Source organism: Pongo pygmaeus, chromosome 10, assembly GCF_028885625.2.
Source record: "Pongo pygmaeus isolate AG05252 chromosome 10, NHGRI_mPonPyg2-v2.0_pri, whole genome shotgun sequence".
Lineage (NCBI taxonomy): Eukaryota > Metazoa > Chordata > Mammalia > Primates > Hominidae > Pongo > Pongo pygmaeus.
The window spans coordinates 26,431,654-26,439,254 of record NC_072383.2 but is presented as its reverse complement, the minus strand read 5'-3'; positions in this window follow the sequence as shown (position 1 = coordinate 26,439,254).

Genomic DNA, 7,601 nt, shown 5'->3' with positions numbered 1-7,601 from the left:
GCTCTTGGGCCAATTAAAGTGTATTCGTGGAAAATAAATCGCAAGATAGTGGCAGTGATTATCTTGACGTTCAATCGATTGATGTTCTGACTTCCCAGCCCGCGAACTGCACACTGCAGCGCGAAAGCAGGAAACTGGCATTACGTCAGAAGACAGAAGAGACCCAAATTGCAACGGTTGCATCTGCAGGGCTGGCTGGCTGGCTTCCTCTCCTAAACCTAAACCTTTCCCTCTCCCCACCCCCCCCCTTTTTTTTTTTTTTTGCGTTTCCAGGGAGCAGCTTCGCTGGGCCGCAGGCTCTGGCACTGGGTACTGCCCCAGCGAGGCATCTCAGGATTTTAGGCAAAAGTCAAAGGGGCGAGCACTGGCGTGACTTGGGAACTCTTGGCCTCAGTGACCTGGGCCCCCGTCCCGTGTCGCCCTACGCTCTCCTCAGCAAGCTCGTTAGGAGCCACAGCTAATTCCTTTTAAAGATAGCCCCGCGCTTGGATGGCTTTCCAAAATTCCTGGAGGGCGTAGGGAACCGCGCTAAATGCTCGGCTGGTGTCCTTAGTTTAGCGCGAGCTGACGTCAACCCCAGAAATACAAGTGGTGAATGGTGAGAGATCCTAGCAGCATGCAGGGCTGGACGATTTATTAACACCTTGTGGAGGGTCTCATTTCTCGGTATTTAGAGATGTGATCACAAGATTGTTCTCTATCAGGCACCCTTCTCTTGAGGTTTTGTCGCTGCTGTTAAAAATTCCTTAGGGGCAAACGTGAAACAATGTTGTGATTTAGTACATTTGACCTCTTGGAACACGTTCAAGAGTTTGACACTAGCTTCACCTGCTCCGCCATTCCCTCACTCCTACATTCAGGGTCATTAGAAGGTAACTTTAGTAACCAGTTATAGGGTCCTGCCCCACTCCACCCCTGGGCAAATCTTAACACACACGAAGGTGACCGATAATAGCTAATGATTATGGACTGTTATGTTCTAGGCAGCATGCTGCCTGCTTTGTCAGTCATTATCCCATTTAATTCTCATAGTAGCTGGTTGAAGCCAGTACTGTTACCCCCACTTTACAGATAAGTAAACAGACTCTGAGGATCCGTGTGTCCCCCAGCTGGGAGAATGTGAGCCCAGGCAGTCTGACTCCAAAGCCTCTTAACCTCTTTCGCATTATCACGGTGGGGAGAGGTCTGGGTGGGGACCTTCCAGGCTCACCTCATACCAGGAAGGCAAAGACCTTCATTCAATCCTGCTGTCCTGTCAGCTTCAATAAACCTAGTCCCGGTTAAACACAGAAGGTGTCAGGTGACATGTTTTTTTGTGTGTCCTCATGTAAGAGATACTCTAGGAAAACCCAAGATACTTAAGCTCATTTTCTCATTGCCTCGTGTTTGCAACAGTATCCTATAATAAAGTCGCTTAATGATTAATCTTTATATAGCACTTTACTCCTAGTTCAGGCCATTGGGTAATGGCAGATTCTTTTCTCCTCATTAAATCTACGGGGAAACTAAAAAGTGATTTGGCCGGGCGTGGTGGCTCACACCTGTAATCCCAGAGCTTTGGGAGGCCAAGGCGGGTGGATCATCTTAGCCCAGGAATTCCAGACCAGCCCAGGAAACCTGACAAAACTACATCTCTATAAAAAATACAAAAATGAGCCAGGTGTGGTGGTGCGTGCCTGTAGTCCTAGCTACTTGGGGGGCTTAGGAGGGAGAATCACTTGAACCCTAGAGGTTGAGGCTGTGCAGTGAGCCAAGACGGCACCCCTGCACTCCAGTCGGGACAACAAAGTGAGACCTTGTCTCAAATTAAATAAATGAAAATAAGAACTGAGTGATTTATCATGTAAATTAGGGGTGAGGTTATGTTCAGAATTAGCTGATAACCTAAATCAAGGTCAGATAAATCTCTTTGCTTTCCCCTTTGGTTGCCTTATCCTCTGATCATTAGCATCTGGACAAGAAAGAGCCAGGGATGGGAAACTGCCAGTGGTTTGGAAATATTGCCTGTGAGTAGTGTCCGGGAAGGGAAATTCAAATAAGGAAACGTTTAGGGGGAGGGGGTTGTACCTGTTTGTACAACGACAATTGTCTATAATAGAAATGATTGATTTGGAAGCTAAGTACCTGATACTAGCTCTGCCCCATCCCAGCTGGATGGCCTTAGATAAGCTGTGGAGTCTGAGACCCAGTTCCTCATCTGTAAAATGGAAGTTAATCTGCCACCCATCTGCTGTTAGCCTTACTCCTGACATTCTCCTCTGCTGCCTTGTGGCCCATGCTGGAGTGCATCGGTGCAATCATGGCTCACTGCAGCCTTGATCTCCCAAGCTCAGGCAATCCTCCCAACTCAGCCTCTCTAATAGCTGAGACTACAGATGCACACCACTATGCCTGGATAATTTTTGTATTTTTTGTGAAAATGGGGACTTGCTATGTTGCCCAAGCTGGTCGCTCAAGTGATCCTCCTTTCTCAGCCTCCCAAAGTGCTGGGATTACAGGAGTGAGCCACCGTGCCTGGCCTCCTCTAGTCCCTTAAATGCTGGTGTTTCTCAGTGTTCCCCCCTAAATCCAGTCTCTTATCACTCAACACACTCTCCTTAAGTGATTTTGCCCATGCCATGCCTTTGTAACCACTTGCAGCTTCTCTTTCTTGCTCACGCCTCTTTCCTGAGCTCTAGACCTCTGTATCTGACTGTATATAGAACATTCCCTCTTCGATACCTCAAACTTAAATGTTTCAAGCTGAAATGCTCATTATCTGTCTCCCAGCTATCTCTGATAAGAATCTACCCCACCTATTTATGTCCCCACCCAGCTGTTCAAGTAAAAGCCTGGCTATCACTCCTCGTTGCCTTACCCAGCCCATGAAATTAACGGCCAACTGCTAAACGCGGGTTGGGCTGTCAGCTGCCTTCTGTCTACTAAAACCCCAGCAGCTGTGTCTCCTCTATCTTTCCCCTTCAGTGCCTCTCATTGCCCTCAGAATGAAGCTTGGCATGGGTTACAAAGCTCCTCAAAATTGGGCCATACCTGGGTCTCCCACTGCTCCTCTTGCTTGCATGCCACCCTTCAGCCTCTCTTAATGCTTTCAGTTCTCTAAAGACGCCAAATCCTCCTGTTGTTTCTCTGAGGTTTAGCATAGGCTAGTCCTACAATGAATGCTGTCATCCCATCTCATCCCGTCCTCATGCCCCTTCTTCTCTGACTAAACAGCTGCAACTACTCTTTCATTTCTTACTCTATGTCACTTCCTCCAGAAAGCTGTCCCTGACCCCACCCAGCTCCACTGGAGGTGCTCCTACAGCTTGCTTAAAACACTTCCCGTCACAGCACCTGTACACTGTGTTTTAAGCGTCTTTTAACTTTTCTGAATCTGTGTCCTTATTCCTATGGAAGGGGGATACAGCAGAGTCATTGGGGATACTTTGTCAATCTGCACCCAAAACCTCATCCACTCCTCCCCACTCCCAGTCTGCCATGAGTGTGTACTGAGCACAGGGTGCCCCTGGATCTCATCCTGTGCTACACCCCTCCAGTGTATCACGGTGAGAGAAAGGCTGAGAGCCACTGCCCTAGACTGGCGGCTCCACAGAAAAGACATTGCAGCTGTCCTGTCACCACCATTTCCCCGGTGCCTGGCACAGGGCAAGGTGTATGGTTGTAGGCACTCAGAAAGAACCTGTTTGATTGATTGGGGATGAGAGAATTAGAAAAAAATGTGCGCATTGAGTCCTCAGGACGTAAAAGACATTGGGTAAATCTGTATTGTCTTTCCCGCCACTTGCTAAAATGGAGTTTAGGAGTTACCATTTGATGCTTTGTGCATGTCATCCTTGTCACCCTTCATCCTCCAAGTGAAAGGGAGAGATGTTTAGAGTGGGTTCCTAGCCATGCTGCATCATTATCGCTTATTGTTTTAAGACACCTTATGAAACCTAGGCCTAAGTTTTTATTGCCACTCTGTTGTTAGTAAGCAAACTGCCTCCATTTATTTTCTCTGTTGATCTGCTTATTGGTTGTTTTTTGTTTGTTTTTGTTTTTTGTTTTTTGTTTTTGAGACAGGGTCTCACTCTGTCACCCAGGCTGGAGTGCAGTGCTGCTATCTTGGCTCACTGCAACCTCTGCCTCCCAGGCTCAGGTGATCCTCCCACCTCAGCCTCCCGAATAGCTGGGACCATAGGCATACACCAACATGCCCTGCTGATTTTTTGGGGGGACTGTTTCGTAGAGACAGGATTTCACCACGTTGCCCAGGCTGGTCACAAACACCTGGACTCAAGTGATCAATCTGCCTCAGCGTCCCAAAGTGCTGGGATTACAGCTGTGAGCCACTGCACCCAGCCTGGTTGTTTTTTAAGGAGGAACATGGCTCCCAAAATTCTTTTTTGAGGGGAGCTACCTTCAGAAAAGAAACTTTATTCATAATGTCTTTGAAGAAGTAGGACTGAAACTCGGGAGAGTCAAGGCTGGGGATATAAAGGTGTATATTGGGACCTAACGAGACCCATGGCACTTCTGAGTCTTGGCAGGGCTCTACTGGAAAGTGGGTGACTGCAAGGCAGGCATTCGTGGCCTAGGATAGTCCTGCCCAAAAAAAAACAAGATACAGCCAGATCTGGAGTCAGGGCTAGATTTGAGTTTAGCAGTGTGGCCTCGACCAATAGCACAGCCTCTCTGGGTCCTTCCTTGGCTTCATTCTTAGTAAACTGGAATTTGTTTTGTCCTACCTACCTACAGTATACCCCATGGATTGTCACAATAAAAACAGTTTGTAAGATATAAAGTAGTGTATAAATATTGGGTATTATTAATATGCAATGTAACTGTGAAGTATTCAGTTATGTACTGAAAGTCAACACACATTTATTGAGCATCATGTGGTTAGGTGATAGGACACAAAAGATGAATGAAGATGAAAAGAAATGTATATTTATTGATCCTGCCGACTTCTGTTCCAAGTGCTTTACAGTCTTTATCTCTTTTAATGGTGCCAAGACTGCCTTCAAGAGGCTCATACTTAGAAGGATGACACAGGTACCTATTAAAATTCATATAAAGCCAACTATGATAAATGCCAAAATTGTCAAGGCTTAATGAGTCCTTAATAAGTCCTGATTATTTTACCTCGGAAATTTCTCTGATTTGACCCTTCTCTCTCACCCTGTAGCCACTGCCCTAATCTTCTGTGTTTTTAAGCTTTCTTCGACCATGAGGCATGGTAAGAAATACATTTTACATTGTGACACAAGAAATGCATTTTGCAGTTCCAATTTTAATAAAGTCACTTTTATATGAGATGTGAACAATTCGCAAAATGCAACTAAGAGAGGGAATCTACTCAAGATTTAAATACAACAATTAACTCTCTATTCTTTTTGTCATTTATTTTCCAGGTAATAAACCCTACATTGCACTTTATGGTTTCAACCCTGTCGTACTTTGTGTCCAACATGATGGTACCTATGTTGAATGAGGGAGCAATTAATCTGCTAGACTCTCAGAGGTGAGGGTGAAGGTGGAGAAGGTATAAAGAAATAATGCCACTGATACTTGGCTATGGAAGAATAAAGTAGGATTAACAGACCTATCTGGAGGGGAAGGGCATGTCAAGTGGAGGGAACAGCAGTGGTGAAAAGATGGAGATAGGAGAGTTAGCAAGTGGGGGGAAAGTTCATGGAAGTGAGGTGTAGTGGAGAGTAAAGGCACTGGGTAGAGATAAGAGTGAAATATTATAGTGGGGCTGGTTGTGGAGGACCCTAGATATCATGCTATGAAATATGGATTTTGGCCAGGCATGGTGGCTCACGCCTGTAATCCCAGCACTTTGGGAGGCCGAGGCGGGTGGATCACTTGAGGTCAGGAGTTGAAGACCAGCCTAGCCAACATGGCGAAACCCCATCTCTACTAAAAATACAAAAAATTAGCCAGGTATGGTGGCACATGCCTGTAGTCCCAGCTACTTAGGAGGCTGTGGCAGGAGAATCACTTGAACCTGGGACGTGGAGTTTGCAGTGAGCCGAGACTGCGCTACTGAACTCCAGCCTGGGCAAGAGAGTGAGACTCTGTCTCAAAAAAAAAAAAAAAGAAAAAAGAAAGAAAGAAAAGAAATATGGATTTTACTTTACAGGTAATAATGAGTCAGGCTCCAAGGACATTTTTTTTTTTCTAAGAGGAAAGTGACAGGGTTAGAGCTGTCTTTTTTCAGAAAGGTAGCTGCACAGAAGCCAGACTGGAGACAAAGAGACAAGATGGGAAGTAACTGTAACTTAGGCAAGTGATCACGAGAGCCTAGAACAGGGGTTTTTTCAAACTGTGGTTCACAACCCATTAGTGAATCCTGAAATGATTTTAGTGGGTCACAACCAAAAAATGTTGTTTCATCCATCTCCCATTTTATGTATTCATAATTACAGGTTATGCATAAACTTTCTGGGCAGTTTAAATTTTTAATAAACTCACTTCTATGATAGAGTTAACTACTTAAAATGAAGAAAGTGAGATTACTTAAAATTTAGCATGTTTAACTACAGAAACGTTAACTTTCAACACAGACACTGTCATTTTGGACAAAAAGTATGACAAGATTGAAACCATGAAGCATAATGTTAAAATGAGGAAAACATGGATAGTTAATTGTTGGATTTAAATCTTGAGTAGATTCCCTCTTGGCTACATTTTACAAAATTGTGTTTCATATAAAAGTGACTATTAAAAATCTGAACTTCAGAATTATGAACCCCGAAAATTTGAGACAGGTCTCAAATAATGTAGAAAGTTTATTTTGGCAAGGTTGAAGACGCACCCATGACACAGCCTCAGGAGGTCCTGACAACATGTACCCAAGGTGGTCAGGGCACAGCTTGGTTTGATGCATTTTAGGAAGACATGAGACATCAATCAATATATGTAAGAAGTACATTGAGTCAGTCTGGAAAGGCAGGACAACTTGAAGCAAAGGCAGGAGGACTGGAAGCGGGGAGGGAACTTCCAGGTCACAGATAGGTGATACACAAACAGTTACATTCTTTTGAGGTTCTGATGAGCCTTCCCAAAGGAGGCAATTAGATATGCATCTATCTCAGTGAGCAAAGGGGTGACTTTGAATAGAATGAGAGGCAGGTTTGCCCTAAGTAGTTTCCAGCTTGAGTTCTCCTTAGTGATTTTGGGGGCCTAAGATATTTTGCTTTCACAGAATCCTCCCCTCCCCTCCTACCCTACCCTACACTTCCCTTCCCTTCTGTTCTTTCTTTTTTTGCCTCGCTCTGTTGCCCAGGCTGGGAGTGCAGTGGCGCCATCTCGGCTCACTACTACCTCTGCCTCCTGGGTTCAAGCAATTCTCGTGCCTCAGCCTCCCAAGTAGCTGGGATTACAGGTGCCAGCCACCACGCTCGGCTAATTTTTGTATTTTTAGTAGAGATCTGGTTTTGCCATGTTGGCCAGGCTGGTCTCGGACTACTGACCTCAAGTGATCCGCCCGCCTCACCTCCCAAAGTGCTGGAATTAGAGGCGTGAGCCACCACATCCAGCCCAGAATGCATTTCTTGTGTCACAATATGCAAAATGTATTTCTTACCATGGGTCATGGTTGAAGAAAGCTTAAA